Genomic DNA, 25139 nt, shown 5'->3' on the forward strand with positions numbered 1-25139 from the left:
CAGAAATTAAAAAAAATGAAAAAAAATCGAAATTCTGTAAATGTATTCCCTGAACATTATCTTTAACACATAAAATCCTCTGGGCAATGATAGCTAACAGTAAAATCCTAGTTTATGTAAAATTGTAAAGAAGGGGGACACTTCAAAAAAGTTAAACCAAACTTAAACAAGTACTATATGATAAGGGAACTAAACAGATGCAACATTAGAGAAAAAGGAAATCACTGAGACGGAAGTTACAATTCAGCTTGCAGTTCCTCAAGGAATTCAATAAATTCATTCTGTTTTTGTAGTTTCTTTACATTTTCTTCTATTTCCCCTCCCAACTGCTCTTTCACCCTATCAATGTAAGCCTCAATTTTCTTCAACATCTCTGTATTGAAGTCCGTTAGTTGTTTGATCTCAGTCACTTGTTGTTTGAACTCAGTCTGATGGGAGAACATTTAATTAATTTCATAACATTCCACAAATTCAGTTTACTCTTGCCACATTATATTTTGTCATACATGTACTCGAGTCACTTATTACAGCTCCTAATGCACCAGTATTCTTAGACAATGTTTGACAGGTATGTGAGAAACATGTACCGACCTTCAGTTTTTCTAGCTGCTCGTGTGATTTCTGATAGTTTTCTTTGAATTTTTCCTGAAATTCCAAAGTAAACATTGTTTATATTTTTTCTTTGTTTGTTTGTTTTGGTAACGGTATGAACAGTGAAAGGTGGTGGATTGGCCAGATACTGGCCAAAATGCTGGGTGAAAAACCCAGGCAATGACAAACAAGGTTTTGTAAGGAAGAGCTTTTATGGCCGTGGCAACACTCAGTGTTGACTGCCTTCGTCTTTTGTTTCCCTCCTCTTTTACTTCAGACCTGTCTCTTTCTTCCCAATTCTACTGTCCGTTGAGAATGTGTGTGTGAATCACAGTGGTCACAGTATTTTTTAGGTCTTCTGAGTGCGTGACATTCCAACTCAATCAACCAGTTACTGACAGGTCAGGGCTCTAGACTAACTTTTTGCCATGGGCGTACCGGTACGCCTAACTTTAAAAAGTTAGGCGTACCGGCACAAAAGTTAGGCGCACACAAATTTTATAATAATTTATATAATATAATGTGTTTTTCTGGATACACTGTGGTTTTTCAGCATTCAAAGATTGATGACACCATGTCAGAGCACTGGCTATGAATTTCAGAAGGATCAGGCCTTAACTTAACAGAAAAGTTAGCAATAGTTCTTTTCCTATTACAGCTACATCCACTTCTGTCGTGCCCAGGCTGCTCACTAGGGCTGGGTATCATCACTGATTTCTATAATCCATTCGATTTCCGGTTTTCAAAGTCCCGATTCGATTCAACTTAGCCTCAGACAGTCAGAAATATTATAATTCTGATCATTTATCAGTACTGACTTCATCAGAATTGTGAACATCACAGCAGATGCCTTTGTGTGAAAGTAACTGAGAATAAAACACAGAAAAACATGAAGGAGATTTTCCTGGTCTGGCTTTTTATAGCAGATAACCTTAAAGATATTCTACAATGTTCTGCATACAAAGTTTAAATTTCTTCAGTATTGAACAACAGAAAAAATAGGCTTTCTTGTCCGAGGTCATTTAAGTGAAAAAAAGAAAAGAAAAAGACAGCAGCCACAGCGCTGTAAACAACGGTAGACTGGTGGGTAATAAGCAAATGAATAATACAGAAAACAGAGATTGGAGACGGGAAACTGTTCTTGAAGTACAGAGAGAGCTAGCTGTGCATGGAGTGTGATTTTAATAGTCGTGGAAGCAAAACGGCAAAATTCAGCTCGGTGAATTTTGGTTGGAGAGAGACAAAACCTGCAGCTCAGAATCAGCGCAAAAAGACGTAAACACAGCGCGGACCGGACGCATCAGATTCGCTAAGCTCCGACAGCGTGTCCGTCTGCGGGCCGTCGGGTGAGAAAGCCGAGAAAGACAAAGTTAATTCTGATGCGTCGGGTCCGCTCTGTGTTTACGTCTTTGTGTGGAGTCCGTGTACCTGCTCTCATTTGCTGTTTGGTTGTTGTTGAACTGGTTTTGTGAGCTTTAATCTGAGAATCTGGCGTTTCTGGCAAAACACAGTTATGTTTAAAAGTCGATTCAGGATTTAATGAATTGATATCGCTTTATTCAAGCTACTCACCTCCCACTTCCACCTGCACTTTCAACTGGACCACGAGCAATCAGAGAGGTCCCGCCCCTTACTATCTCTGATTGGTTTAGTCCACGATATGGGCAAAATGTGTGTCTGTTGTTGACCACAGGGAAGGTTGCAGATTTTTTTTTTTTGCTACCCGAACATTTGGTCGCACAGGTGCAACCAAATATTTTTTTTAGTCGCACCACTGAAAAATTTGGTCGCATTTGCGACCAAATTGGTCGCACTCTAGAGCCCTGCAGGTGCAGGTTTCTGGCATCTCTGCTTGATTACACAACTCTGTTTTTTTGTGGGTTTGCGTGCATGCGTTATTTTCATAGTTTTCTGTGAAGTGAAAGTATTTTATTTATCAGTGAGTGTCACCGTGACATTATGAGGGGCAAAGAACTGCATAAAGTTATGCAGAAGAAAAACATTGTAGGTCATGAATAATATTTAGGACATTGCCAAAAGAGAAAAAAATGCCTTTTATACTGCAGTTGATGCAGGGAGTTTTAAAATTTCTTATTCTGTATATTAAATAAAACTGCATGTATGTGTGTGTGTGTGTGTGTGTGAGTGATGTGTTGCAAAGTTAATTATTTGGTGAAACCCTGATATGTTCATCTGGTTCCCTTGTCAGGGCTTACTAAGACACTTACAGTTTTTTCTGATTGCTTAAGCACATTTTTTGTAACTATTGGCTAATTTTGCAAAACTCTACACACAAATAAGAAAACCTGTCACCCAATAATCAAAACATTGTAGTTCTCTTGCAAAAGCAAACACAGCTAGATTAACTCTTCACACCTTCGTAAAAATGGTGTTTCCGTATCAAACAGTACACACAAGCCATCATCTACTAAGCACACAATGCGCCAACTGCACACTGATGGTATGAATACAAAACACATCTGGCCTTTGCTTTCTCTGTGCAGATCTCACAGTGCGTTCTGTACAACTCCAATGTCAGCAGGTTTGTACATCCTCGCACCGCTTATGATAGAATATAAATTGCACTAAATGTGGACGTACATGGTGACGAAGGCCAACTGACATTAAATTTGCCAGTGCACCCACATGCAGGCATTGCTGCACAACTAGAGCATATTTAAGAATTATATCTTTTTAAAGTAATCACATTTTATATTAAATATAACAGAACACTGACCTTTGGTATTGAATCTAAAGAAGACATTTCTCCTGAAAATTAAGGTAGGACAGAAATCACTGGTGATATGATTTAAACAAATAAAAATGAAATCACATTTGTTAGAGCGAGCTACTATAAGTTCACAAAAACAAAAGCGAGGAAAACAGGGCTATTTACACACACACACACACACACACACACACACACACACACACACACACACACACACACACACACACACACACACACACACACAGATAGGAAGAGGGGAAATGGATATAAATGCAGACAATCACAAGGGGAAGACAAAAGTCAACCGAAGACACAAAAGATGACCATCAAAGTAAAGACAGGGGAAAATCCAATGTATAACTACTAACCACGAAGACAAGTATGGAACGCCAGGACTGCCATAATGAATTAATTAAATACACCATTAAATAATTAATTAAATGTGGCAATAATTAATTAAAATTGGAATTAATTAATTAAATAAATAGTTATGACACATGTAATTAATTAATTATTGACACATTTAATTAATTATTTATGTATTTCACATTTTAATTAATTATTGACACATTTAATTAATTAATTATTGACACATTTAATTAATTATTTATGTATTTCACATTTTAATTAATTATTGACACATTTAATTAATTATTGACACATTTAATTAATTATTTAATGATATATTTATTTATTTCATTTTGGCAGTCCTGACGCCTGGCTCTCGTCATGAAATAATTTTATCTGTCAGCCTCACCCATCAAACTCAGGGGGCGGGGTTAACGCTGCCCATGCAGCTTCTCTAACATTTGATTGGTTGCTGTGCAAAGTAAGTCAAAACAGGTCGATCCTAGATAATCGATTGCTTGTGTAGACTTGGGGCAGCCAGTTATCCCAGAATGCAGATCAAATCACAGGCCGTTTTTCTGTCACCAGCTACACTTTTAACAGTGTTTTAGCCGCGAATGTCGCGCCGTATGTCTGGTCAGGTTGTCAACATAGAACATGTTTGCAAAAGTGCTCAGATGTTTTCAGAGATTTCACTAGCTCTGCTAACAGTTAGCATGCAGAGTGCACCGAGGGGGTTACGTTAACCGGTTTGTTTACATATTCCACTCTCCGTGTTCCACATGTTGCATTCGCAGATTCTCATTTTCACCGAACGATCGTCTCTTTCCGCCTGGTCTTGTGTCTCTGTGCTTCTGTAACATAAAGAACGAGCTGACATTTTTCTCACGAAACCAGCGATCAGCTTAACAGACCCTCAGTTTACCTGCATGCATCCTCCTCCTCATCTGTCAGCTGTTTAACACCTGCTGCTAATTCAAGAAACACGCCTAGTTACCTGGTGATAGTCACAGTTTAACTGCACAAGATAAGTAAATATAGTGTTTTCCCCGAGCGCAGAGCTGCTGGAGCTCGTTTCCTTACAGAGCACTTTATAGGCGAACAGCTTCATCAGCGGCTGATGTCCAATCACTGGCACACAGCTTTCAAACCTCAGCTGAGTTTTAGCTCTCAGTGGTTAAACGCTGGACTTCATTCACTCAGGTTCTGTCTGTCGGGTCACGTTTACTTCGCTGTTTTATTTACAACTGAGCAAATCGGTTTGGCTGAGGTTAAAGTTACGTTTCATAACTGCATAGTTTCACAGACGTTTAATGGTTCACTGGCACATGTGTTAGACTGAACTATCATCTAAATATCATCTGTTTTTTAATAGTTATTCAACTGTATTCTAAGCACCAGCTGTCTGTTAGAATGTGATTTTTTTCTCTCTCTGTTGGCAGAGGTATAAAAATGCGCAGGAAAATCTGACGTGCATGGCAAACTTCACCGACGATATTTAGGGAGGAATAAACACACATCAAACATAAATGAACCATTTGCCTGTCTCCATAATTGAGAGCATTTTCTCTTCTTATGTCAACACTCTCTCTCTCTCTCTCTCTCTTTTTTTTTGCTTTTTCGGTCATGTTATGTTTACCTGTCAAAGGCTTGTTACAAACTATGAAACACATTGTGCAGACTTCTGGATGTTAGAAGAAAACGAATACTGCTCATGAATGAGACTAAAGGCAGGAAGGTGTCCTTTAAAACTAAACATGTTAATAGGACCTCCCTGTTTATATCATAGTTTATGATATAGCACGTGTATTTCAGTAATAGCCTGCTGAGGCCACTATACGTGCTGGCCTCATATCAAATGTGAAGGCAGACTGAGTCTATGTTTGACGTTTTTTATATCTAATCTTCCTTTTCAAACATTTAAACAGCAGCGAGTCTGCAGCTGAGGGAATACAAATTCAAATTGTCGGAACAGGTTTGCTCGTTTCTTGGATTCATTTGGTGATTTATTAAATGTATAACTGTGTGGTGGGGCGTGGTCTGCGGTGCCGTGCAGGGAGGGCGGACGCACCTGCACGGCATCCTTAATCACGCCCGCCTAGTTAAAAACACGGGGACTGAGGGGTTTGGGGGTGTTGTGGTGTGGTGAGATGTAAATAAAGATGACTCTGAACGTTGCTCCGTGGTCCCGCCGTGTCTTATTCACGCCACATTGGTGCCGAAACCCAGGAGGCAGCACGGCGGGTCCATATCGGAGCCAGGGAATGGAGGAGCTGGCCCAGAGGGTGGCCGAAATGGCGGCCGCCCAGCGGGAGCAGGCGGCGGAGGTGCGTCGCCAGCAGGAAGAGCTGCAGGACCAGTCCGAGCGGCACCTGGAAAGGATTGGGGAGCTGGCGGCGCTGCTCTGGGCCTGGGCGCCACCCCCACAGGTGTGTCCCGAGGACAGTGAAGCGGTGGAGGAGCCGCGTGAGGCACCTCAGCAGCCGGAGGTGGCAGACGAGGCGCGCGGGGATCTGCGCCTGCCGGAGGAGGGGGAACAGCCAGGTGAAGGGCTGCTCCTGCCGGGAGTGGTGGATGAGCCGCTCCAACCGGAGGCGGCAGACGAGGTGCGCGAGGGTCTGCGCCGGTTGGAGAAAGAGGAGCTGCACGAGGGGCTGCTCGAGCCGGGAGTGGCGGCGGAGGGAGCAGTAGTGACGGAGGAGTCGCGCTATGGGCTGCTCCAGCAGGGAGCGACAGCGGTGACGGAGGGGCCGCGCAAGGAGCTGGAGGTCCCAGTGCCAGGGGAGCTTGCTCGAGTGGAACTGGCGAGCGAGGCGGGCGCCACGCTTGAGATCGCCGTGCTCGCCAGACCGGCCTCACCACCACCAGAGGCCTGTACACGCCACACCTCTGCCCAGCCACCTGTGAGCTGGGGCTCACGCTTGTGCCGGCCGCGCCGGGTGTACCTGTCACGTGTCCGACTTCCGAACCAGCTTTGCCTGCGCCGCTGGATTCGCGGGCGGCCGCCTGAACTCGCACCTCCCCGTCGCTTGGCCGGGGCCTGGGGGTGCCAGCTGTCCGGGCTGATTCCCTCTCCCACTGGCGGTGGGGGAGTAGGTTCGGCCGGATGGCTCCCCGGCCTCAATCGGGCGATGGGGGTATGTGGTGGGGCGTGGTCTGCGGTGCCGTGCAGGGAGGGCGGACGCACCTGCACGGCATCCTTAATCACGCCCGCCTAGTTAAAAACACGGGGACTGAGGGGTTTGGGGGTGTTGTGGTGTGGTGAGATGTAAATAAAGATGACTCTGAACGTTGCTCCGTGGTCCCGCCGTGTCTTATTCACGCCACAAACTGTTATTCTAATCTGCTGCTGAGTCTCTTACACTTTTCTTTATGCTGTATATTTTCACGTCTCTGGAATAGTTGGCAGTTAGATAGTCAGCTGGGAAACTTTGTGTTAACTCATGGAGCTGAGGATATCGTGGATATGCTGACCTCGAGGTCAGCATGATTAATATTCACAATAAAAATATTAGCCGAACATCATGAAGTCTGTATGTGTTTCATAGTGTCAAACAACCTTTGTACAGTTAAAGCCAGCAGTTACTACATGACGGAAACACCAACGTTATCTCTTTTATGTGTTTATACACAGGTCACGCTGATTACTGAACAAAAACCCAAAGATCAGATGTTAAACAGATTTATTTGCTCTCTCTCCTCCTTAAACATGTTTTTAATGTTAGTTATAATTCAGAATTGGCGACTGAAACACGTAGGACACATAAGAACATCAGGAAATAAAACATCGATAAATATAACCTCAGTAAAAGAAGTCAGCGGGGGTTACTACAGCTGTGTACCGGGGCCTGCGCTTTGTCCGTGGGATTGCTTGCGAGGCGAGCGGGTCTATCCCACGCTTTGCCGTGAGACTGGGACGACATCTCCGAAATCATCGAAGCACTTTTGCAAAGAGGCTGTATCTTGACAAGCCGACCAGACACATGAAGATTAAACCACTACATTCTCGGCTAAAAAAATATTAAAACGGTATTTGGTAACACACAAACAGGGTTTTTCAAAGCTCAGTTCTGTTAGCTTCCACATGCCGGTTGTTGTGTGCTAGAAACAATGGCCACCAGGCCAAAGCAATGGTTTTGACTCGATCAGCGTTAACCCCGCCCCCTGAGTTTGATGGGTGAGGCTGACAGATAAAATTATTTCATGATGAGAGCCAGGCGTCAGGACTGCCAAAATGAAATAAATAAATATATCATTAAATAATTAATTAAATGTGTCAATAATTAATTAAATGTGTCAATAATTAATTAAAATGTGAAATACATAAATAATTAATTAAATATGTCAATAATTAATTAATTAAATGTGTCAATAATTAATTAAAATGTGAAATACATAAATAATTAATTAAATGTGTCAATAATTAATTAATTACATATATCATAACTATTTATTTAATTAATTAATTCCAATTTTAATTAATTATTGCCACATTTAATTTATTATTTAATGGTGTATTTAATTAATTCATTATGGCAGTCCTGGCGTTCCATAGACAAGAAACTCACACTGAACAGGAAAACATGACTTTGGCTAGTGTTAAAATTAAAACCTTGACAAACCCACTGTGCATATAAAAGAAAATAACAAAAGACAGATTTAAGGAATGTGAAGCATTTTATTAAGAATTCAAGGTAAATAACGGCATTGCATGCGCTAAACTTTGTGGAAATGAAGTTCGCGTTTTCCTGTAAAACAAAAGTGAATATTACCACTTCTAGAGAACATAGGCACACAGACACACCCACAGACAAGCCAAGTCACGCACAGGTAAGCTGTGTCATGGGGAAGGGGGGAGGGGACACTAGAAGCATATAAAGCATTTTGTGGTGTGAGCCCTTTGTATTATCATTCATCAGTTCCCCTGTAGCAGGTGGAAAAACCCCAGCAACACTGTACTATAAGAGGATATTGCAGGTAGATTTTTATACAACATTTCCACTCAAATTAAAGCATTTCACTTTAAAGATTTAAGAAGGAAATTTATAAATGTACTTTATGCTTTGTTTGTTTTTTTCCCAGAACAGTGATGGCAGCTGTGAACTTATCCAGAAGCAAAGGAGTGAGTGGTGTCACAACCATCAGGGGTTTATTCATCATTTTCACCCTGTTGGTTCTGGTCAACCTTTCAAGTTCACTGATAAAGAAGGACCAACTGGTAAAATGATTGTGATATATTTCTATCTATATTTTTTGATCTGCCAGTTGTAGTTTTATTTTGTTACACTGTTTGCCTTCACATGTTTCACATGGCTGCTTGTGGACATTCTCTATCTGGATTTGCAGGAAGAACTGAAAGAAAACATTCAGAAGTTACAACAAGCAGCAGTGACAAGGAAGGTGAGTCTGTCTCTGTCCATGTTGTGCTCATGAATGAGTAATGTGGAATGTCTATAACTGCTAATATAAATATTTATAAATCTATTAAACAACCAAAGCCCCCCCCCCCCCCCCCCCCCCCTCCAAAAGAATATAAAAGTAGTTTTTACACATTTGTCTCGTTTCATTTTCTCCTCCAGGATAATCTCAAGTTAGACAGATTCTATATTCCACTATTCTATGATGATTTTATGCACTTAATGGACATTTTGTCTGAAACTCTAAATACAACAATGGGAGATTTTCCACCAGTGTTGGATTTAATGAATGACCTGAAAACATTCCTGAAAGCCACCAAGAAGTACATAGACAAATACCTTGAGACGACAGCTGGAGAAATCAAGGACTATGAAGAGAAACTAAATGTTGTGATGGAGCGGCTAACACACCTAGAGAAACATAAAGATGAATTGTAACACATTAGTCTACATCCGTCTCTTATATTGTGTGTATTGTGTTTGTAAATCTTCTCCTTTATACCGTGCAGTTTCAGTTTCAGTTTTTGCCTTGAGAGTGGCCTTGATATTTTAAATTGCTGAATAAAGCTAACTGTAAACTTGTGTTTGACCTGAAAAAATAACTTGTCAAGTTTTTTTTTTATCATTATCTTCATTATAAAAAAATTGTAATGCAAGTACAAACCAATGATGATGGGATTTTGTGTGTGAAGTAGTTGATAGTTATTATTGATTTATATAAAATACTTTAATGTGAATAAAAATTGTTAATAAAACTGTTATCCTTTGCTTTTAGTTTTGCCTTTTTTCCCAGAAGGAAGTACGGCATCTGTGGCTGATTGGTGTCCATTGTTTACTGACTCACCAAATTTAAATTCTATAACCCACAAAGGAGAGAATATCAATCAGCTGTTTAGCTGCTTTTGACTAACTCGTTAATATACTCTATGTTTTATATATCCTTTCCTTCATTGCCATTCTGAAATAAAAGGGCCAGTCTATGTTTTCTAGTTATACCTCAATGAGGTGATGAGGATAATGAACTATCTGGTCAAGTTCCCTTTAATGCTACCGGACTAAAAGCACAGGAATATTGTAGACTAAATCTATGATTTTTATGAAAACATCAACCACCAAAGATGTACATTTCTTTGTCAAGTACAATTAGTAAAATGAACTATTTTAAAGGATATCTGAAGAATCATTGTCTGTGAATAAAGACATTAAAGTTGTAATAAATACCTATTTTTACAAACTGTGAAATTCACAAGAAAAGACGACAGCTGTGGCTGACTGCTTAAATTGGCAGTGTGCAAACCTACAACACATGCAATCATTATCAAATGATAACATGTGAGAAACACAGAAACAAATAGATGCAAAAACTTCTACTTCTTATACTTTTGTTTTCAGTGTTTGCATCACATTATGAACACTAGTATCTCCATAGATAGTTACCAGGTTATAAATATATTACTTCATGCTAATGTTGCAATATATGTAGTGTCTATTTTAGTGTTAAGATATACTATTGATCATATGATAAAGATTATTTGAATATTAAATGAATAACTGAAAACTGGAATTATTGGAAAAGTGGAATATGAACTGGTCTCATTTTTAACAAAAGTGATGCTGGCTCTAACACTGGATTACATTTGCTTTCTGTTCATTTGTATAGTCTTTTACAATGTGTAAAAAAACATTTCTTTGTCTTTATAAGCAGTCCATGTGTTAAGCAAACCCAGTCTCAGGGCAGTTTGTAAAATAATCCCAGGAAAACCATCTAGCTTTTTCTGTTCATGTACACAAACGTTACAGTGAGTAACATGCCTAAACTCCTCCCTTTTCTGCCACATGCTTCTGTCGTGGCTGCTGTTAATATATGGAATATTCTTCAATTGTTTAACAGTCTGATGGGACTTAATTTCCATAAAGTGGATCATATTACATCTGTGAAATGAAAGAGAAAGCACAGCTCACTTAAAGTATTTGTAGTGTTTGAATCCATTGTGTTTTCAGTCTACACCTGTACCGTGCAGCCGCTCTTTCTCCTTTCAGCAGGCAGGTAAGATCAGCAAAACTGCATCATAAGATGGTTTATAGTTAATACGTTTTATACAATATATTAATAACATAAAACAGGAAACATAGATTTAATTCTTCATTCATCATTTCATTTATTTACTGTCATTTTCTCTCCAGAAGTTTTTATTTCACCAGTGATGGCAGCAGCAGGCGTCTCCAAAAGCAGAGGACTGACTGGTGTCAGAAACACCAAAGCTGTAATCATCTTCTTGCTGCTGTCCCTGGTTTATGAGGCAAATTCACAGACAACTGAGGAATATTTGAATGTAAAATTAAAGTCACTATAAGTTACTATAACTTTTTCCTTCACTTACAGTTGTTAATATGTAGTTCTTAGGCAACTGATGCATCCTGTTTTTTCAAATTTCAGAAAATCAAGGCCACCTTAGGAGAAGCTGATGAAAAACTACAGTTTCTTCAGTCCATCCAGGAACTAATAAAGACATCATCATTTTCAGAGGATTTTCCACCACTGATGGATTTCACAAATAACTTGATTCACTTCATTGAGAAATCCAAGATGCTGTTAGAAAGAAAGGAAAAAGAATTTGAAAGAAATGAAGGACAACCTAAAACTCAATGGAATGAACTTTAAACGTTTCTGTCTAACTTCTTTAAAATAAATACATTTTAAGCAGAGCATTTAGCTATGCTTTAGACTTTAGCATCATTGTTTTTTGTTGTTGGATGGGACATGTATTTGTTTTGCTTTTACCATTACTGAATTGTGATTTGTTTTCTTTGCTGAAACTCTGCAACATCATGTTTTGTCAACTTACGTTGTTTTTTAAACACAGAGGTGCCGTCTGCAATACTGGCATGACATGTTGACAGTAAAAGACAAATATCATTCCCATGTTTTGCAAACAGATTTTGCATTTTTGTCTTTGTATTGGATTCTAGTGATGTCTTCTTATGTGTATTAGTTATACAAGTGTCTGTATTGGTAATGTACCATCCATGAACCAATAAATTCCTGCATACAAAGATGTTTGCTTCAAGTGGTGATATAATTTGATAAAGGTCTTCAATGTACATCAAACCACAATATTAACCTGTTTGGACCAGATATCATTTGACCAGGGAACAGAACAAATTATTAGTATAGACATCTATATTAGACAAATATGACTGATATTTGTTCATCATTGTTTTATTTTGCGAGCTGAAGATGCTGCTCCAGCAAGCCAGAAAACCCCTGCCCCTCTCCTCCCTGTGTGGCAAGCAGCAGGCGCACTTCGCAAACAGAGGGCGCCTTTACTACCCGCACATGGGCAATAGAAAACCGATCAATGACCATGCAATCCCCCAAATGCGCTGGCATGATTCAATTCAATTCAATTCAATTTTATTTATATAGCGCCAAATTACAACAAAAGTCAGCTCAAGGCGCTTCATAGATACAGAGAAAAACTCAACAATCATATGACCCCCTATGAGCAAGCACTTTGGCGACAGTGGGAAGAAAAAACTCCCTTTTAACAGGAAGAAACTTCTGGCAGAACCAGGCTCAGGGAGGGGCGGGACCATCTGCTGTGACCGCTTGGGATGAGAGAAGGAAGACAGGATAAAGACATGCTGTGGAAGAGAGACAGAGGTTAATAACAGATATGATTCAATGCAGAGAGGTCTATTAACACATAGTGAGTGAGAAAGGTGACTGGAAAGGAAAAACTCAATGCATCATGGGAATCCCCGGCAGCCTACGTGTATTGCAGCATAACTAAGGGAGGATTCAGGGTCACCTGGTCCAGCCCTAACTATATGCTTTAGCAAAAAGGAAAGTTTTAAGCCTAATCTTGAAAGTAGAGATAGTGTCTGTCTCCTGAATCCAAACTGGAAGCTGGTTCCACAGAAGAGGGGCCTGAAAACTGAAGGCTCTCCCTCCCATTCTACTTTTAAATACTCTAGGAACAACAAGTAGGCCTGCAGAGCGAGAGCGAAGTGCTCTAATAGGGTGATATGGTACTACAAGGTCATTAAGATAAGATGGGGCCTGATTATTTAAGACCTTGTATGTGAGCAGCAGGATTTTGAATTCAATTCTGGATTTAACAGGAAGCCAATGAAGGGAAGCCAATACAGGAGAAATATGCTCTCTCTTTCTAGTCCCTGTCAGGACTCTTGCTGCAGCATTTTGGATTAGCTGAAGGCTTTTCAGTGAGTTTTTTGGACATCCTGATAATAATGAATTACAGTCGTCCAGCCTGAAAGTAATAAATGCATGAACTAGTTTTTCAGCGTCACTCTGAGACAGGATATTTCTAATTTTAGAGATGTTGCGCAAATGGAAGAACACAGTCTTACATATTTGTTTAATATGTGCGTTGAAGGACATGTCCTGGTCAAAAATGACTCCAAGGTTCCTCACCGTGTTACTGGAGGCCAAGGTAATGCCATCCAGAGTAAGAATCTGGTTAGATACCATATTTCTAAGATTTTCAGGGCCGAGTACAATAACCTCAGTTTTATCTGAATTAAGAAGCAGAAAGTTAGCGGCCATCCAGGCCTTTATGTCTTTAAGACATTCCTGCAGTTTAACTAATTGGTGTGTGTTACCTGGCTTCATGGACAGATAGAGCTGGGTGTCATCTGGATAGCAGTGAAAATGTATGCTGTCTTGTGATGATACTGCCTAAGGGAAGCATGTATAATGTAAACAGAATTGGTCCTAGCACTGAACCCTGTGGAACTCCATAATTAACCTCAGTGTGTGAAGAGGACTCTCCATTTACATGCACAAATTGGAGTCTATTAGATAAATATGATACAAACCACTGCAGCGCAGTACCTGTAATACCTACAGCATGTTCTAATCGCTCTAATAGGATATTATGGTCGACAGTATCGAATGCTGCGCTAAGGTCTAGCAGGACAAGCACAGAGATGAGTCCACTGTCAGAGGCCATAAGAAGATCATTTGTAACCTTCACTAAAGCTGTTTCTGTGCTGTGATGAGCTCTGAAACCTGACTGAAACTCTTCAAAGAAGCCATTCCTCTGCAGATGGTCTGTTAGCTGTTTGACAACTACTCTTTCAAGGAGTTTTGATATGAAAGGAAGGTTGGAGATTGGCCTATATTTAGCTAAGACTGCTGGGTCTAGAGATGCTTTTTGAGTAAAGGTTTAACTACAGCTAGCTTGAAGGCCTGTGGTACATAGCCAATTATTAGAGATAGGTTGATCATATTTAAGATCGAAGAATTAATTAATGGCAGGATTTCTTTGAGCAGTTTTGTAGGAATGGGGTCTAAAAGACACGTTGATGGTTTGGAGGAAGTAATTATTGAAGTTAACTCGGAAAGATCAATTGGAGAAAAAGAGTCTAACTTAACATCAATGGTACTAAGAGTAGCTGTAGATAATATTACATCTGCGGGATGATTATTGGTAATTTTTTCTCTAATCATAAAAATTTTATTTGTGAAGAAGTTCATGAAGTCATTACTAGTTAACGTTAAAGGGATGGTTGGCTCAAAAGAGCTCTGACTTTTTGTCAGCCTGGCTACAGTGCTGAAGAGAAACCTGGGGTTGTTCTTATGATGTCAGGGCAACATGGGTGGCAGCAACTTTTTTTTGACGATGCCATGATGCCGCCCCCACCACGATGCCGCCCTGGGCAACCGCCCATGTCGCGATGTCAACCTAAAAGCTCACTGGTAGAGTATCAAGTAGAAAAACGTGTCTTTACAATATGTTATTTCATAACAATAACTGATGGGCTTCTATTCCTATAAACAGGACTAGACAAACACTACTTTCATGAAAACAAAAGTGAAAGGGCTGCTCACATTCATAAGATGCAAATGAGTTAAGAGGCACTGTATATAAAGCATCTGTGGCATGTTATCTCATTATAGTTTCATTCTCCACCTGTATGGTACAGCAGCTCTTCTTACGTTCGCACAGCAGGTAAGAGGAGTCATCATGCACAAAAATATGATTTATTTTGATTAATATTTACAGAATAAGTTTAAATCAACGTGGAAAAGCATGTTGACTCTCTCTCTCTCTCTCTCTCTCTCTCTCTCTCTCTCTCTCTATATATATATATATATATATATATATATATATATATATATATTCAGTTACTTATTAACTCCAAATGTCTATGACATCTCAACTTTTTTAAGCAGGGAGTTTGTTCCAGTTCTAAGAGCGATGGCAGCAGCAGCCTTTTCCAATACCAGGGGACCAGCTTTAGCCAACAAAGGCTTATTACTCATCTTCTCTCTGCTGTGTCTTGTTTCAGTCGCAAGTTCCCTCTATACCCAAGACCAGGTGATGAATTAATTTTTGCTGAATTCCCATTTATGATTCAACAATTACACACTTATTTGTATATATACAGTCTAAGTCAGGGGTCAGCAACCTTTAACACCCAAAGATCCATTTCCACGCAAAAGAAAACAGTGGGAGCCGCAAATACTTTTTGACATCTAAAATGAAGATAACACTGTATATATTGTTTTTTACCTTTATGCTTTGTGTGAACAACTAAGGCGTGTTGCTTATGAAATCCATGAAGTGCTACAGAGAAAATGACATTTTATTTACGTAATTAACACATTTTGAACTCTTAAAGAAATATAACAAAAGGAAAGACACCCAGCTGGACTAAAATGATCCATGTAGCAAACAAAAACTGTTGTGAGCCGCCACCCTTATATCGCCTTTGGGCTTTTGGAGCCTTGACCTGACTTTTAAAAAATAATTGGAAAAAAAAACACTATGCTGCTAAAAAATGGAAAATAGATATTTGCAAAATTATGCCTAAATATGTATTTTACCTGGTTAATGTGTGTGGCGGGGCGTGGTCTGCAGCGCCGCTGCAGGGGAGGCGGACGCACCTGAGCGGCACCCGCAATCACGGCTTGCCACCTTAAAAGTCTGTGCTCTCTTTGCTCTTGTGTTGTCGGGCTGTGAGCTGAAAAGCTACAGCTGGCTGTATGCGTACAGCAATCGTGTGTGAAAAGTGGTCAATAAAGAGATGCTGAAAAGCAGCAGGTTTGTCGTGATATGTTTACAATGGAATTTCTGCTCCTCAACCTCCGCACACAGCGTCTGCAAATCAGGGCTGTACGAGGTCACTTTCATCTTTACGGAGGACTGTAAGCTGTCATCTGTGAGGTGTGGGCGGTGTTTGTTTTTAACATAGTTCACGGTGAAGAATAGTTGCTGACATAATGTGGATCCGAAGATCCATAATTGGCCTTCCTGGGGTTGAAAGTCTCGATAAATGCACGACGTTTCGGCGGGTACACCGGCTTCCGCGAGTGTGACGCTTATTTTGAGCGATGAAAAATAATAAAATCTAATTTTATTTTTATATTTTAATATCACAATAATCTTCCAATTTAGAACTACAAGTTAAAAAAAAAGAACTAAATACAATTAACATACACTTCAGCTAAATACTTCTAATTTATTTTCCCAAACCACCCGGAGCCGCAGTATAAGGACAAAAGAGCCGCAGGTTGCCGACCCCTGGTCTAAGTCATCACAAGCTCATTAGCTGCTGAATTTTTTTCTTTATTTGCAATGGGTCACACAGATGATGCTTGAGCAGGTGAAGAAAGCAATAAAAGAAGCAGAGAGATGGAAGGTGGGTCAGTCAGTCTCTAAGTTTTAAAATCTGCTGTGTGTAGGCAGAAATGAAGAGTTTAAAAAATACCTTAACAAATCCATTTTACTTTACACCATCTAAAGTGATTGATTGCATTACATACAATGTAGAATAATATGGTAAATTTAAATGTTCTTATTTTTTTCTGTTAGGCAGAAGACAAATATAGAAAGGAAACAATCACAAAACTATTTGATCTTTCAAGTTCACTGACCCACAAGGATCAAATGGTAAATTAATATTTAATAACCTTTGTTCATTAGTTTGACATAAATAATCTCTTCCTGTAAGAATGCTCTTCTTTTGCTGTCGTTTTCATTGTGTTCTTCAGCAGCCGTCACACTCACCATGCTCTGTTTTTTTCTGGATAATATTCAGGAACTATTCCAGGAAACCCTAAGCAGCGCTGTAAAACAAGAGGAAACGCTGAAGGTGGGTCTGTCAGTCTCAAAGTTACTCACATGTTAACTGAGAAAGTCTTTAATTCATAAAACTAATAACTCGAAGCCTACAGTAACATCAGCATACCTTCAGGCATCTGATACACTGCAAATGGACAACAAATGGAATGAAATGTTATATCATTTGTGCTAAAATGTTTATTTTTCTCATTCAGGGAGGGGACGAGTTCAAAATGGCAGCAACAGTATTGGATGAATTTTTTGAGAAATACATTCATCAGTCAGAACTGAATATGTTAGCTCATTATCCACCAGTGAAGGAAGTAATTAAGGTTGGTTTGCACTTTATGAAGAACTTCCGAACTTACATGGACAAGAAGATGACTTTGCTACAAGAATAGAGAACAGGAAAGAAACTGGGTGTGATGGGGAGCTTCATAAAACTGTAGAAGAAACAACAAATTGAACTGCTTACATTTCTGTCTCTATGTCTGTTCTAGTTTGCGCATATTTAGTTTTTATGAAAACCATTTTTTGTTGTTTCTAAATCATAAAAACATACATTACATTCAAGTTATACATATGTGACTTCTTTATATTAATTTGGCACAAAGTTGTAGTAAACTGGGGAGTTCTTTTGTTTTACTGATCTTGGCCAGTGATTCTTTTATTTAGACATTATACGTTTCTATGCATTCTAAATAAATGTGCTATGTAAAGAATTTTTCTTGTGCTTCCTTTGTCAAACCCTAAAGTAAAAACGAAAAAAATCAGAGATGATATATGTAGAAACTGTATCATAATCCCCTATTTACTGACAACAAAGATGATGACAGGGTTTTTTGCTTCCTATGTTTTGATCATAAGTCCTTCAGGTCAAGCATAAATGATGGAATCATTAATCCATTTTTAGATATTTGTTTATATGTCCAAAGTATTTAGATAATCAAATATTTCTTCATTTTATTTTTATCTATATATTTACTCACTTTCCTGCTATTTTACCTCTGTCCAGCCCAACAGTGGGTAATGGGTGTTATTAGTGGAAATCAGCCAATAGATATCGGCCTGTAGTGGCCTTTTACTACTGCTAGTTTGTTCTGAAGGTTGTTATGACTCATTCAGATTGAGGATCACTAAGAAGAGCATGGAAAGACTCCAGAATCTACTCTCACTGGTTTCCCCAGCAGAATTTGCTTTCCCTGCGGTGGGTTCATGCACTGGGCAGGGAGAGCAGATCCAGTTGACTCCATTACAATCGACAAGAGTCTGGTCACCAGTCTGTTGCAGGGCTAACACATGTACACAGACAACTGTTCGCACTCTCTCCCTGCAACAAAACATTACCTGTCCTTTTATTAACTGCAAATATTAGCTTCTTCATGACTAATTCATTTGCTAGTTAATTAAGTTACGAGTAAAATGATTATTCGCAGATTCACAGTAAATATCCTGATTAGCTTCAATGCATCTATAATAAATATGTAATTTAAGTTTGTTGTTGTTTAACACAGATTTCAGAGGAGCATTGTTGCTTCATCCTTAATAGTTTAAAGAAGAACTGAATTAGAAATCAAAGGTCCTTAAAAGTTTTTTCTGCTCCCAGACCCTCGAAGACAAATTTCACCCATGAGAGCTGACAGGATACGATTTTTAAAAAAAGTGACATTATTAGAAACAAAGGTGAGCAACAATACTTAATATGTGCTTTTAACATAACTGTCATTTACATAGTGGTCTTGTATTTGTTAAACATTTTCCAGGATGGTATCTGGCAGTTTCTTCCACAGAAGAATCCAGAGAAGTTTCATTCATCACTGTGGGACTGGTTTCACCTTAAAAGCTCATTTCATTCATTCCCCATACGTTCGTTTATGGAAATGTTTCAGAGAGACTGATTTCTCTACCAGAGGGTGAACCAGTGTGTTTCCATAGATTACCTCTTTATGAATGTACTTCTTAACCCTTTCACACATAGCAGTCACTACAGTAGACAGCTATTCAAAGGCTGTTTTCTTGTATTTGTGTCAGTGTTGATGGTATATGTCAAGAGATGTATTCTTAAACACTTTTTCAGTTGAGAATCAGAGAGGAGAAACACAGTTTTACTTGTATACAAGGGCAGCACAGAGCACTCGCACTGAGAGTGAGGGCTCTGAGACTCGCAGCTCTGTGACTGACTCTGTGACTGCCCTGGTCTTTATTTATACATCAGTGGGTGTTTGTTCCTTACATTGGAATGTGGATGTGTATATGTATTTGTGTGTGTGTGTGTGTGTGTGTGTGTGTGTGTGTGTGTGTGTGTGTGTGTGCCAAAGTGTGACCCCATAAACGACTTCCCTAAACCTGCTGGTCTGGAAAATCCAACAGTTCATCTAAATGTATAAAAGGCACTTAGACTAAAACTGACACAGCTACGTTTATCCTACCGTAAAACAATAAAAGAAGGTACGACCTTTCCCATGCTCCTAGGATGTGGGGGTGAATGCCAGAACACCCTGGAATGTTACAGACCTCCTAGGATGAGACATTCTTTCAATATACCACCAACTATATACTTCTAAACACAAATGATTACATGCAGTATCCTACCACAAGTAAACTTATATTATTAAAAGATTATACTGACTACTAAGTACAATTTTCTATTGACAGTATACTTGCACATAAACCACTACATTGGACACTGATGTGTCACTCCATACCCTGCCACCCACTGGTCAGCCAGTGTTGTCCACCTAAGTGGACATGTAAAAAACTCTTTGAAAAGTACATGTTAAAAAAAAGTTCAAAAATCTTGTTTTCATGCCTAAAGATGAATAAAAATACTTAAGAAAAAAAAATTGATTGAGGTTGTCATAATTCATATGTGAAAGGGTTAAAGGAAGACAAGTGTTTGTCCTCTGTTGTTCCTAAGGTACAGTGAATGATATTAAGGGGAAGAGGTCAACACTGGGGGGAGGGGGGGGGGACACAAGAAGCAGAAGTGCTTTCAAGAAGCAGCCACAGTGAGGACACAGCCACCTTACACTGAGGTCAGAGCTCAGAATTTTAAAAAGCATCTGAAACAGCTCAGGTTGGAAAGAAGCCTTTTATTCTAGCTGTTGTTAGGGCTCAAACCCTGGTGCAACCCTGAATTGGATAAGAGGAAGAGGATGGATGAATGGTATTCCAATTATGTAATCTGATAATTTACAAACTGAAATTATCTAATCAGAATGTAAGTAAGGATTATACAAATGAGAAAGCAGACAGAGGTGTGACATAAATATAAATGTATTATCTGACATACGAGGACAGCTACAAGTAGTCTGAAAAACAGTTTGCAGGTCTGTCAGCATGAGACATTCTCACATAGAAGACATTGTTAGTCTCTAATTCATTTGACCATAATTGGGTCATAATTAGACCAGCATTTCTCAGATATTATGCTGTACTGTACAATCTTACTGACACAGGATTGAAGCTGCATGATGCAAATAAAATGACTAAATCCTCCTTTTTATGGTTTATCGGTTTCAAACCAGCAGAAAAAGAATTCAGAAGAAGTCGCAGAAGAAATATATGAGGCCGTGTAGTGAAATGTTTTTTTTTTTCTTGTTATCATAAGACATTTGGAGTGATGGCTTCTACAACTTTGGTTGTGCATAAACTAAAGCTTACAGTCTAAGAAGTCAGAGTGTTGATATTAATGAGAGACATAAGGAAAAGATTAAAACAGCAACTGCATTTGTAGTGACTCTCAAAATTTCTGAAGGTTAAGAAAAAAAAATCACTTTACCAGTTGGTTCTCATCTATGTTGAATGTACCAGTTGGTCCTTGTCTACCAGGGCACTTGAAAGACAAACCAGACACAGCAGGGTGAACATGAGGAACAGGCCTTTGGTGGTGCTGGAAACAGTCACTGCTGCCATCGCTGTTCTGTCTCTAAGAAGAAAATGTACATTGTAAAGCATGAAGAGTTGAATGGGAAATGTACAAACTCCAGCTGAACATCTTTAAATTCCAGCGGAGTTATTTCAAAAAAAAAAAGAAAAAAGAAAAAAGAGTGCATTACATTGCATCACAAAGGAAATAATTAAAATAGAACTGAATCTAAAATGTCACATCACAATGTCCTTTTACACACATACTTATTTTTCCACCTCCCCTTTTGCTCAGCTTAACGCTGCTGTGTGTTTGTTTCCTGGTTTCCTGGTGTGCAGAAACAGTCACACTTACCTGAGCTTATTGTTGTAACTCAGCTTTCACTTTTGTTTCACAGATATTTCCCTGATCCTGCCAATATTGAAACTAAATGATTTGTGTCATATGCTTACCTTGATATATATATAGCTGGTTATCTTCTGTGTAGCGATGAAAATGTATGCAGTGTTTTCTTACAGTACTGCCTAAGGGAAACAAGTTTAATGTGAACAGAATTGTTCCCAGCACAGAATTCTTTGAAACTCAATGACTAACTTTTGTACATGAAGCAGACTCCCAACTTACATTTACAAACTGAAATTTGTCAGATAGATATGATTCAAACCAGTGCAGTGCATTTCCTTAAACTGGGAACAGTGTCTTCCAGTGTCTGTGGTAAAATAGTGCTCAGATCTTTTGTGTGTGTTTTTGGGTGGGTTGTTTGCAGGTGTGTTGCACTGTGTTTGTATGTGTGTAGATGCAGTAAAACTTTCATCTTAGCTTAACTTTGAAGCTCAGGCTTTCATATTTGTTTTACAAATAACTTCATTTGCCTGTTTGTCTTTACAGGAACATGCACAGTGTCGCTGTGAGACAGATGCAAATGCCTTAATGACAACATGAGGAGAAAAAAAGTGAAGCACTGCAGAGTGCACTAAATTCTAAATGCAATCTTTAAATATATTTTAAAACTGAACAATTTTGTTTATCTTTACATCATTTGTAAATGGGTCAGGTAAATTTTAGTTAATCCACTTTTGTGGCTGACTGCTGGGGATATGGCAAAAAAAGTTGTATATTTTGAGATAGATATTCTGACAACAAACAGTAGCAGTAGCAGGTTAATGTTTTTATTATGTGTCAGGTCAAACAAACATTTTTTCCACCGCAGAAATTAAGTAATGGTTGAAAAAAAAAATCGAAATTCTGTAAATGTATTCCCTGAACATTATCTTTAACACATAAAATCCTCTGGGCAATGATAGCTAACAGTAAAATCCTAGTTTATGTAAAATTGTAAAGAAGGGGGACACTTCAAAAAAGTTAAACCAAACTTAAACAAGTACTATATGATAAGGGAACTAAACAGATGCAACATTAGAGAAAAAGGAAATCACTGAGACGGAAGTTACAATTCAGCTTGCAGTTCCTCAAGGAATTCAATAAATTCATTCTGTTTTTGTAGTTTCTTTACATTTTCTTCTATTTCCCCTCCCAACTGCTCTTTCACCCTATCAATGTAAGCCTCAATTTTCTTCAACATCTCTGTATTGAAGTCCGTTAGTTGTTTGATCTCAGTCACTTGTTGTTTGAACTCAGTCTGATGGGAGAACATTTAATTAATTTCATAACATTCCACAAATTCAGTTTACTCTTGCCACATTATATTTTGTCATACATGTACTCGAGTCACTTATTACAGCTCCTAATGCACCAGTATTCTTAGACAATGTTTGACAGGTATGTGAGAAACATGTACCGACCTTCAGTTTTTCTAGCTGCTCGTGTGATTTCTGATAGTTTTCTTTGAATTTTTCCTGAAATTCCAAAGTAAACATTGTTTATGTTTTTTCTTTGTTTGTTTGTTTTGGTAACGGTATGAACAGTGAAAGGTGGTGGATTGGCCAGATACTGGCCAAAATGCTGGGTGAAAAACCCAGGCAATGACAAACAAGGTTTTGTAAGGAAGAGCTTTTATGGCCGTGGCAACACTCAGTGTTGACTGCCTTCGTCTTTTGTTTCCCTCCTCTTTTACTTCAGACCTGTCTCTTTCTTCCCAATTCTACTGTCCGTTGAGAATGTGTGTGTGAATCACAGTGGTCACAGTATTTTTTAGGTCTTCTGAGTGCGTGACATTCCAACTCAATCAACCAGTTACTGACAGGTAACCCTCAGGCTAACAGGGAATGCAGTAACTCATTTGGTTTTGTTACAGTTTTTTCTGAATGCTTAAACCCTAACTGTGATTCTTATAGCACAATTTCTGAAACTATTAATACTTATAGCAAAACCATTCTGTTAGGGGTGAACAGTTATCAAACACTCAGGTGAAGAAATGACACTCAGACAGTTCAACAGTTAACGTGCACGGGTGAGAGCTCAGAGAGAGTCACAACCCTACACTTGTCTTGCATCTTTATTTATACACTTCAGTAAAGTGATGTCACATGGCAAAGGAAAGATAAAACAGGAACTTAGCTACACGCTCTTCACTCGTGGGGAGAGAACATGTAGTTGCTGGAACTTAATCTAACAACAACAGCTTGTTTTCACAACTCATTGTGGTGTTGTGATGTGATTGTTCAGAGAGTTCATGATAGAAAGACATTTGCATAAGCAGAAATATCAAACACTTATCAGTATATCACTCAGTTGCATTTCATGACAATAAAACTTAAAAATCCCTTAACACATTCACTGAGTTTGCAAAACTAAAAGCACAAACACTGCTTTGAACTTAGTTTACCATTTTGTAACACACACTTTGCAAACCTGTAGCTACAATCCACTGCACAGCACTCTTTTGCCTAACTGTAAACACAAAAGGAAAAGATTAAAACAGCAACTGCATTTGTAGTGACTCTCAAAATTTCTGAAGGTTAAGAAAAAAAAAATCACTTTACCAGTTGGTTCTCATCTATGTTGAATGTACCAGTTGGTCCTTGTCTACCAGGGCACTTGAAAGACAAACCAGACACAGCAGGGTGAACATGAGGAACAGGCCTTTGGTGGTGCTTGTAAAGCATGAAGAGTTGAATGGGAAATGTACAAACTCCAGCTGAACATCTTTAAATTCCAGCGGAGTTATTTCAAAAAAAAAAGAAAAAAGAAAAAAGAGTATAAAATCAATGCGTTACATTGCATCACAAAGGAAATAATTAAAATAGAACTGAATCTAAAATGTCACATCACAATGTCCTTTTACACACATACTTATTTTTCCACCTCCCCTTTTGCTCAGCTTAACGCTGCACATTTTTTGTAACTATTGGCTAATTTTGCAAAACTCTACACACAAATAAAAAAACCTGTCACCCAATTATCAAAACATTTTAGTTCTCTTGCAAAAGCGAACACAGCTAGATTAACCCCTCACACCTTTGTAAAAATGGTGTTTTCGTATCAAACAGTACACACAAGCCATCATCTACTAAGCACACAATGCGCCAACTGCACACTGATGGTATGAATACAAAACACATCTGCCAGTTGCTTTCTCTGTGTACAGATGTCAATTTGAGGTCACACCTTTGTCATAGTGTCATGTAAACATACAAGGATCCAAACGTCAAGTATTGGTGTTCATTCACACTCATCAAAACCAAGACAAAGTCAGAACACAAAATAGGAATTCCACAAATAAAAGGAAAAAAAAAGACAATCAGCCTACATCATGTCGTCTTTCTGGGTCCGGCCACAAAATTTCGTCCACATCGCATGCGACATCCTTCAGTCCAAGGCACCGGGGAAAATATCTCCTTGCATGCCGTATCCAGGCCTGACATGATGCCTGGTCAATATCTCCACATGCCTCCTCCATTGCCTGTAAAAGGGCTACCTGTTGATGAGGATGACGGTCATACACTTTCCAGCACCAGGCAGAGAAGAACTCCTCAATGGGATTCAAGAATGGAGAGTATGGAGGGAGGTTGAGTGCCATGAAGGATGGATGGTCTGTAAACCAGTTGCGGACCAAAGCAGCCCTATGGAAACTAACATTGTCCCATATGATGACATATCGGGTCTGCTCTGGTCTCTGAACAGTGAGCATG

The 25139-nt window shown here is 39.0% G+C and overlaps 2 long non-coding RNA genes across 2 annotated transcripts; one reads left to right on the top strand and one right to left on the bottom strand.

The window, feature by feature from the left end:
- Nucleotides 1–388: 388 nt before the first annotated feature.
- LOC147336013 (uncharacterized) lies at nucleotides 389–21472 on the bottom strand. Its single transcript, XR_015128624.1, has 3 exons — nucleotides 20991–21472; nucleotides 592–645; nucleotides 389–428 (listed from the first exon to the last, which is right to left on the bottom strand). It is a non-coding gene; the product is annotated as an uncharacterized LOC147336013 (long non-coding RNA).
- On the top strand, nucleotides 11095–12108 carry LOC147336014 (uncharacterized). The gene is made up of 3 exons (XR_015128623.1): nucleotides 11095–11134; nucleotides 11272–11420; nucleotides 11525–12108. It is a non-coding gene; the product is annotated as an uncharacterized LOC147336014 (long non-coding RNA).
- Nucleotides 21473–25139: the final 3667 nt, after the last annotated feature.

The sequence above is a fragment of the Aulonocara sp. 'chitande type north' Nkhata Bay genome, linkage group LG3 (genome assembly GCF_057382095.1).
Source record: "Aulonocara sp. 'chitande type north' Nkhata Bay isolate Kocher_YH1m ecotype deep benthic linkage group LG3, A_spYH_male_GT1.1, whole genome shotgun sequence".
NCBI classification, from domain to species: domain Eukaryota; kingdom Metazoa; phylum Chordata; class Actinopteri; order Cichliformes; family Cichlidae; genus Aulonocara; species Aulonocara sp. 'chitande type north' Nkhata Bay.